The sequence below is a fragment of the Vulpes lagopus genome, chromosome 12 (genome assembly GCF_018345385.1).
Source record: "Vulpes lagopus strain Blue_001 chromosome 12, ASM1834538v1, whole genome shotgun sequence".
Classification (NCBI taxonomy): Eukaryota; Metazoa; Chordata; class Mammalia; order Carnivora; family Canidae; genus Vulpes; species Vulpes lagopus.
In genome coordinates, this window is record NC_054835.1 from 81,332,803 (window position 1) to 81,342,315 (window position 9,513).

Sequence of the window (9,513 nt, forward strand, 5' to 3'; positions counted from 1 at the left end):
CTCCACTTCTCACTTCCTCTCCTTTCCTAGCAGGATTGGGAGATGCACAGCTGTGGAAACCAGAAAGACTTGGACTGGGATTGAGGTGTGTCCTTAGGACTTCTATCAGATTCCTGTTGATGGTCTCTGTGATAGTACATAAGAAATCCTTTTGGAGGGTGGAAGGAGACTGCTTTTTAGACTTCTCCCAGTTGTTCAGTCTAGTCCAGTAATTCCCAAACCTGGGGGCACCTGGTGACATTTAAAAATATTACATTGCTGCATCATGTCTCTTATCTTTTTCCAGTTCCCTATAGTTCTATCTCTGATGAGATCACCTAGTTAGACTTGAGTCAGTTTTGAAAGGGGCAACACATGGCATCAGAATCATTCTCACCTACTTAAGGGCTTTTGCTTCCACGTGCAGAGACTTGGGTATCCTATGTTTGAATTGCACACCCCCCCCCCCCCCAATCTTTCTTTGAACCAACAAAACCAGGAGACTGGTATTCCAGGGGCAAGTCCTGAAGGTAAGAAGCTATAGAAATAGCTTCCATTTATGCCAGTCCACTGTACCAGTAGGTTTCTGCTCTGATCTCCACATGGTAAGAAGCCCAGTTTCTACTACTTCAACCGTTTCTTAGGAAAGGATTCCGTCTTGAATCTCTACTCATTCCCTACTTCCTCAATTACTGGTAAGTTGTTTTTTGGTTTAGGGTTTTTTTTTTTAATATTTTATTTACTTATTTGTGAGAGACAGAGAGAGAGAAAAAGGCAGAGATATAGGCAGAGGAAGAAGCAGGCTCCCCCTGGGGAGCCTGATGTGGGACTCAATCCCAGGACCCTGGGATCATGACCTGAGCCAAAGGCAGGTGCCTAAGCACTGAGCCACCAGGTGCCCCAATTACTGGTAAGTTTTATAGTTTATACTCTTAAAAGGTCAGGGACGGAGCAGATGGAAGAAAAATGGTGGTAGATTTAGAATTTGTTTATAAGAAGTTATTTGACTTTCTACCTGTTATAGGTTGAATTATGTCCCCCAAAAATAGATATTAAAATTCTAACTTCTGATTCTTCAGAACATGACCTTAGGGTCATTACAGATGCAACTAATCAAGATAATATCTTACTATAGTGAGAGGGAAGTGCATAATCCAATATGATATGGGGGAAGGATTCCATGTGAAGACAGAAATAGAGACTAGAGTTATGACCTGCAAGCCAAGGAATACCAAGTCTTGATGAGTGCCACCAGAAGGTAGAAAAGAGTAAGGAAGGATTCTCAAGGGAAGATTTGTGGAGGCCGAGGAAAATTAAGGCCATCCGACCTAAAGTTTAGCATTAGCACAAGTACAGCCATCTTAGGTCCCTGTGAATAAGAGCTGAATTTTATGGGAAAAACTGCAGAATGTCCTCAATGTCCTTGGCAGAGAATCCCATATCAGAAAGACAACAGAACCCACGCCCATGGTAGAAAGTCCCATATTAGATCAAAAATAGAGCTCAATGCCCTTGAAAGCCCCATATGAGAATGTAAACAGAACTTGAGAAATTCCTCCACCCCTTCTGAAAATCCCCTAGACCAGCCTATTAAAAACGCAGCTGTAACCCACTTCGGGGTCCAAGTCCCTGCTCCTCTGTGTTGGGTATACTTGGACCCAAGCTCGAGCTTGCTAATAAACCCTCGTGCGCTTGCATCGGCTGTCGGTTCCTTGGTGGTTTCTGGGATTCGCAATCTTGGGCACAACAGAATGGCCTTGCTGACATCAGCAAGAACTGGGAGAGAATAAATTTCTGCTGATTTAAGCCTCTCCTTTTGCAGTACTTTGCTATGGCAGCCCAAGGAAATTAATGTACTGTCCTTGCTACCTGAAGGTAAAATATAGTTCTCTACTTCAATAATCTTAAAATTAACCGTGTAACTTGCTTTGTCCAAATGAATATGAATAGACATGACAATAGGCTATGTCTGGAACATCTTTGTGTTTTGGTTGTCACTCTTGCTTTATTTACCATAAGAACATAAGGCCCTAGGTAACATTTGTTCCTTCACCTTCAGTCCTCCAATGAGAAGACACATGAAATTCAGCAGAGCACAGCTATGCTATAATTGAGTGGCAGTCCTCAAGTAGCATGACCAAGGAATTAATTTTTCTCATTGTAAGTCCCTGATGTTTTGCAGTTGTCCGTTCTTTCCAAAAAATGCCAACTAAAAAAGGGGTCCTAAAAAATAAAGTTAGATTTTTCCAAATGAATGTATCTGATTAAATAAATAATGGCCACATCAACATAGGTCATAATGTATGTGATGTAGATGAAGGGAAGAACATTGCATTTTAGCAAAATATTACAGAAGACACTAAAGTCATATAAGACTTACGTCCTTTTGCACAGATTCAAGAAAGAAAACGTACTTCTACAATACACCAAAAGTTTCTTCTCTTATCTAAGAATTTTGAAGTGTATGTACTTAGAAGTAGGGAGCCATAAAAGACTACGGAAGTTCAGGTCTGATATTTTGAGGATTGGGCAACAGCAATTAACCCAATATTTATTTATTTATTTGTTTGTTTATTTATTTATTTATTTCAAAATTTAGAACTAAAAACATGGGAATATCAAGGTCAGATTAATTTTTTTTTTTTAAAAAAAAAAAGCATTTACCTAGGCCCTAGGCAGTGACAGGGAGAACATTTTTTCTAGATTGTAATATTGTAATGTCAGAGAGAATCTTCCAAAACAAAAACAAAAATGGACTTAGTAAGAAGGGATTTTATTTGAAATAATTCTTGCCAAGTCCTGGGGGCCCCGGGGGTGAGACTTTTGCACTAGGAGGAAATTCTGACCATGAGATTAGCAAATATTATAAGAGTTAGGCAAGATAAGTACTGTATGATCTTACTTATTTGTGGAATTGAAAAATCAAACTCATTGAAGCAGACAGTAGAATGATAATCACCAGGGGGTGACAATGGGGAGATGTTGGTCAAAGGATACCAACTTCCAGTTTACAAAATGAATAAATTCTGGGGATCTAAGATGGTGACTATAATAAATAGCATTGCACTGTATATTTGAAATTTGCTAAGAATGTATATCTTCAGTGTTCTCACCACACACACACATACACACACACAAAGGAGGGATAACTATGTGAGGTGATAGAAGTGCTCATTAGCTTGATTGTAGTAATCATTTCACAGTGTATGCTTACATTACACACTTTAAATATACACACTTTGTATTTGTCAGTTATGTCTCAGTACTGAGAATGGGGGTGGAGGGAGAGTTACACAAAGGGGTTTTTTCTTGCACACAAAGAGGTCAACACGACTAGCAAAAACCAGGCTTGGAGTAGGGTGAGAGGGTGGCGTTGAGGGAATAGCAGATGACAGTGTTTACCCTGAGGCCAGCCTATCTATTCTCAGAATGAGCTGTTAGGGGAGAGGTCATTAACTGATTCAGGCTGAGGGTAGGGGAGAGTTTAGAGTCCTGGAGGAAGGAAGGAATCTTAACCAAAGTTTAGTTAACAAGTATTTTGTTCCCATTGGTCAGCTGGACACCCATTAAGCTAATCAGTTACAGGGCAAGAAAAGCAAACTGCAATGTCCGCGTTTGGCCTTGTCTGTAAACAAGGGTCCATCCCTGAATCTTATCTGAGTCCTATGGGAAAGGGTATTACTCTGCAGTAAGCCCTTTTCCAGGACACAAAATGCTGAAGGGATTTCTTCAACCCCCCTCTTTTTCAGGAACATGGTAAAGTTCAGCAATGTCACAAAATTGTAAATACACTAGGATTACGAAAGAAATGTTCAAGAGGTCACAGTGCCCTCATTGAATACCATACAACATAGGACAGCAAATGAGAACAAACCTGATAATGAGGCTGCTCACCCTGCTTACTATAAACTGAGCAATGCAAGGTAATTAGTCTAATACTTTTTTTAAATTTTTTTTAGATTTTATTTATTTATTCATGAGAGACACACACACACAGAGAGAGAGAGGCAGAGATATAGGCAGAGGGAGAAGCAGGCTCCCCACAAGGAGCCCGATGTGGGACTCGATCCTGGAACTCCGAGATCACACCCTGAGCCAAAGGCAGATGCTCAATCACTGAGCCACCCAGGTGTCCCCCTAATATTTCTTAATATAAAAGATTATACCATGTATCTCCCCTGCTAAGTGGCAAGAGGTATTTAAAATTTCTGTAAACTGGAAAACATCAACACATGTTATTTTAATGTGTATAGAATGAACACTGGCAGAACAAATGTCTAAGTCCAGAGGTATAAGGAGAGAGGAAGAGGCCCATGTTCTCTCTTTGCTAATTTGTTAGAACATAGTGCTTCCTCTACCTTATGCTTGCCTCCATATCTTGTTCATGTAGAAAAGAAATTAAGTATAACTTGCCAGAGATAGTGACTCTGAATTCTCTTCTTTCCAGTACTTACCAAAAGTCTGGTTATGGGCAGCCCGGGTGGCCTAAAGGTTTGGCACCACCGCCTTCGGCCCAGACCAGAGATCAAGTCTCACGTCGGGCTCCCTACATGGAGCCTGCTTCTCCTTCTCTCTCTCTGCCTGTGTCTCTGCCTCTCTCTCTCTCTCTGTGTCTGTCATGAATAAATAAAGAAAATCTTAAAAAAAAAAAAAGTCTGGTTAAGATAAGCAGTATTTATGGAGAGCTGTTTGAAGAGAGTGGCTTCTATCTGTTCCTCTGTATATTTAAAATATTGCCCTTGGGTTAGGTCAGGCCATCTAAGAGCTATGTACTTCAACTGAATTATCTTAGACTGAATGCTTTATTAGTTACCTTAGGAAAGATTGTTAAGTGTATGAATTTGTGTCTTCCCGTGTAAAATCATAGAATCTTTCAATTACTCAAGTCTTCATTTGCATCTTTTTGTAGGCTTCATGTTTTTTTTTTTTTTTAACAAAGTCTTACATGATTCCAGCAGCATGACTAGGCATATATCATTTTTGTTGTCATTGTTGCTAGGTGAATAGCTGGCTTAATTCATTATCTCTTCTAACAGGTGGTTCAGTTATAATTTGCAAGTTCTTGCACTGACAGCTTCATTTCAAAGCCAGCCTTTCATCTGAGAAGGTGGAACTTTGACGGTGATTACTAAGCAGTCATGAGTTGAGTACTCTTGCCCTTCTATTTACTCCCTCATGATCAGATTTGGCCAATCTTAACCCAAACTAAGAAGCTAACACCAAATGTTATAGGCATTTTCCTCTCATTCATATTCTAATTTTAAAAGACATATATAGTCATTGTATTAAAAAAAAGCCATATAAACCAAAAATATTTCAATAGATGAAATGAAAAGTAAACATTCTTTATACTTCCTAGAAGCAGTCCCTCATTAATTTTTATTTTTCTGTGATATATAGTAGAGAAAGAAGGCACATGAATGAATGAATGATTGAACGAATGAATGAATAAATAAATAAATAATGTAAATAAGCATAACTTTCTATATTTAAGCCTCATGATCCAAGAAGGATTTGAATAAGATTGCTATACAAAACAAAAAGGAAAGATCACTGGTTAATTATAGAAATACCAGCTCTTTGAGGGTAAAAACTCTATCTTTTCACTCTTTGAATTATTATATTTTTATCTATGTAGTACATTTCTGTATAAAGAAGTAGAGGCAGCACCTGTCTGGCTAGGTCAGTAAAGCACGTGACTCTTGATCTCAGGGTTGTGAGTTCAAGCAAGCCCCAAGTTGGGCATGGGGTCTACTAAAGAATGAATGAATGAACAAACAAATGAACGAATGAACAAAAGAAAGAAAGAAAATTAGTTTACCGTTGAAAACCGTGCCACCTGATCAACTCCAGAATTTTTTGAAGCTTTAAGATGAGCTAGTTTTAAAGAAAAAATTATTCATGAAACTTGTTAAAGACTGTAAGACAGACACAGATGATTGCAATGTATAGAGATTACTACAAGGGGGGTTTGCAGTAGAGGAGAGAGCTTAGGCCCAGCTTCCAAAACAGCAAGGAAAAATGGGGATTTATAAGGTGCACATTATGGGGGAGGCGATTAATAGATGGACAATTACTAAGAGGGTAGAATGCAATTTTTTGCTAAACTGACTGAACAGATCTTGCTGAAGGTAGCCAGAATGATGAGATGTTACCCTGGGGGATAATCGAGGATGAGGAATTTGGTCAGATATTGAGGGTGATTAGATATTAAGCATCGGGGTTTCTTACCAAAGTGACTTGGCAGGACTCTTGCCAAAACTAGACTCCACAAGCACTGGGGTGAAGCCCAAGACCAGGCTTCATTGAGCAGAGGATGCAGAGGAGCCTGAAGAAAGTTTGGTCAAGAAGAGCATCTTTGTCACTGGCAGTACAGGATCATACTGTTCTCAAGTGGCACATATCAGCATCTGCACCAGATTGATGAGACAACATTACTTCATTTTTGAATTTCAGGCTTGCAGCACAATAAAAATAAAAAATGATCATAAAGTTTACAAGTAGCCAGTTATATTAATTTTCTGTTTTTTTAAGCTCTGTTGAGAGCAAATGAATCTAAGACTCATTTTTAATGCAATTCAAATAATTATTTTTAAAAATTAATTCCAGAACCAATTTCCAAGCATCACCTAAGTACCAGACATCATGTTGGTCACTGGACACACATACTTTGATCAGCAGTAGTTACCTTTAAGAAGCTCAGAAAGTGTCATTCATCATAATGGTAAAGTAAATGTCTTTACTCTCTTCATCCTTGATCAGTTGCAAATGAAAGATTTACAACAACAATGTCTAGTTTTTGAGCCAAATTTGCTAGAGCTTGGGAGAGGAAAAGAGGGTTTTTAAAAAATGTATTTTATTTGTTTATTTGTGTGAGAACAGCTGAGCAGGGAGCCAGACATGGGCCTGGATCCCAGGACCCTGAGAATATGACCTGAGCTACCCAACTGAGCCATCCAGTGCCCTGAGGAGAAGAGGGTTTTAATTATTTTTCTCATTCTAGGTTATTCCTCACATCAAAAAGGAGATATCAGGCTCAGAATGGAGTCAACTGTACTAAACAGCACCTCAGCAAATCAAGACTGACTGCCTAAGCTAATTGCACGTTCAGTCCTATCCCCCACCCCCACCCCCACCTAGTAAGGAATGTAACTTGAATCTAACTTTAACAAGTCAACCTGGAATTACCTTGTTAGCACTAGTGAGGTTACCCACTCCACAGGCCCTCCATTATCCAAGGAAGGCAACCTTGTCTGAAACAATGCACTCTTTGCAAATAATTTCCTTTTTCTGCCCCTTTTCCACCCTTAAAAATCTTTCCTTTTCCTCAGCTGTTTTCTAAAGCTCATTGCTAGATGAGATGCTGCTAAATTCATGAATTGTTGAATAAAGCCAATTTTATCATATTTAATCAGTTAAACTTTTGTTATTTAATGATCAGAAAAGTTTTTCTTTATCCACTATATTACTGCAACCTTTTCCATTAACCCCAAAAATGTATTTATCCACAAGAAACTACTTTTCCCATAAGCCTTATATTGGGACTGCTATTCTGTGTTGAGCTTCAACGAGAAGAGATTCTGACAAGTGCCTCAATTCTATCTCCTTTAGGATCTGATGCTTTCTCTAGCCACTCTGATTAGTGGGAAAATCCTTTTTCATAAAAGGATAGACCAGAACCCCTACATCCCACCTTTCTCCAGTTTATAAATATCACCACCATTGGGGATTGCCCACCTAAAACTCTTCCCCCATGAGTATGAATACTGCCCACAATCACCTACCAGCACATAGTCCCATTTCACTAGACTATGACTTAATTTATCATCCAGGGGTACACCCTCTGCACATGGTTCAATTCCCTTAATCCTGTGGTTATTCCTCTATTTCTCCTGCCTCACAGGATATTAGAATAGGAGTTATGGTGGATTGAATGGTAAGGAAAGCCTTCATAAAAGGGATAGCCTTTGAGTGAGGCTTTCAAGGGCAGCTCAGATGTCTTAAAAGAGGAAAATGAGAAATAGGGAGAAGAGCAGATACAAGACATCTAATGACTTAGCACTTAAAAATAATGATATGCATCTATTGAAATAAATTGTCTTCAAAATATTCTTGAGTGATAAAAATTGGGGGGAAAACAATTCATATAGTGTATTCTCCTTAATGTAAAATGAACTAAATATATATTTCTTAATTTATGTGTATGTGTCTTACTGTATGTATACATACAAGCAAATGTTTGCAAATTGATCTTCAAGGACCTCTGAAAAAAGATGTGAAATTGGGTGGCATCAAATAGTGACTTGCTTTATCTAGTTGTTTGGATTTATATTGTATGCTCATACACAATTGTATGGGTGTGTGTGTGTGTGTTTGAAGATGGCTGTCTCCCAGCTGGTTTTTTAAATCCCATCATTTTCAGTACACAGATTGAAAGACATTATTTTCATAGGGTTGCCTGGGTGGCCCAGCTCAGGTCATGACCCTGTGGTGGTGATCAAGCCCACATTAGGCTCCATGCTTTGGAGTTTGATTTGCCTCTCTCCATCTCCCTCTGCCTCTTCCCTCACTCTCTGTCTCTCAAATAAATAAATAAATAAATAAATAAATACTTTAAAAAGAAAAGAAAGATATTATTTTTACTTGATTTATTTCACATGTGTCTATTAAGGGCTTAGTAGGCACCAAGAAACAGGTTTAAATACCCACAGTCTTTTGGGATGAGGCAGACAATAGACAAACCAACAAACAGAAAGTCAAATAGTGATTAACTTTAATTTTTAAACCAAGGATAGTTTTAAACCAGGATAGTAGGGTGTGGATATTTTATTTAAATATGGTGGCCAGGCAGGTCCTTTCTAAGGAGCTCTAAATAAGTTGAGTGAGCCCTAAAGGTATTTTGGAAAGAGCACTCCAGAAAGGAGGTCACAGCTAATGCAAGTGTGCTAAGTCAAGGACATGCCCAGTATGTCTGAGGAACAGCAGGGTTAGTACGGATGCAGGAGAAAAAGGGACAAGAAGGAGGACATGAGGTAAGAGATGGGGAGCCAGATACAGGGTTTGTAGCCCACTGCAACTTCTTTGGCTATTCTGGGAGAGCTCATCACATGGTTCTAAGCAGGGCATGAAGAGATCCAAATTCTATTTTAAAAGATTCACCCTTGCCATTGTGTCAAAAACAAAGATGAGCTTGGAGGTAGGGTGAGAGGAGAGCAGAAAGAATAACTGGAGCTTTTGCAACTATCCAGGCAATATGGTCCATTTACTTGGGCAAAAATTAAAGTGAGGGATTTGCTAAGAAGTGACCCCAGGACTAATGGGATTTAGGAATGGGAAGTGAGCTGCCCGGAGGCTCAGGCAGTAGGCACCCTGTAACCATGGCCTTGGGTTGTGGTTTGGCAAGTGCAGTTCCCCACTGGCAGTGGCCCCGGCAGCAGCTGACCCCTTCCTATGATCCCACCCCTGGCATTTTCTGCATTGTGGGCTGTTCCCCAAAGGCAGGATCTGACATCATATGAAGAGAATGAAGCAATT

At 39.3% G+C, this 9,513-nt stretch overlaps 1 long non-coding RNA gene across 2 annotated transcripts; it reads left to right on the forward strand.

The window, feature by feature from the left end:
* Positions 1-3,849: 3,849 nt before the first annotated feature.
* LOC121472649 lies at positions 3,850-7,350 on the forward strand. Of its 2 annotated transcripts, XR_005982964.1 has the most exons (4): positions 3,850-3,902; positions 5,016-5,121; positions 6,589-6,703; positions 6,983-7,350. It is a non-coding gene; the product is annotated as an uncharacterized LOC121472649 (long non-coding RNA). The 2 variants fall into 2 exon arrangements; XR_005982965.1 differs by lacking the exon at positions 5,016-5,121 and having other exon boundaries at positions 3,861-3,902.
* Positions 7,351-9,513: the final 2,163 nt, after the last annotated feature.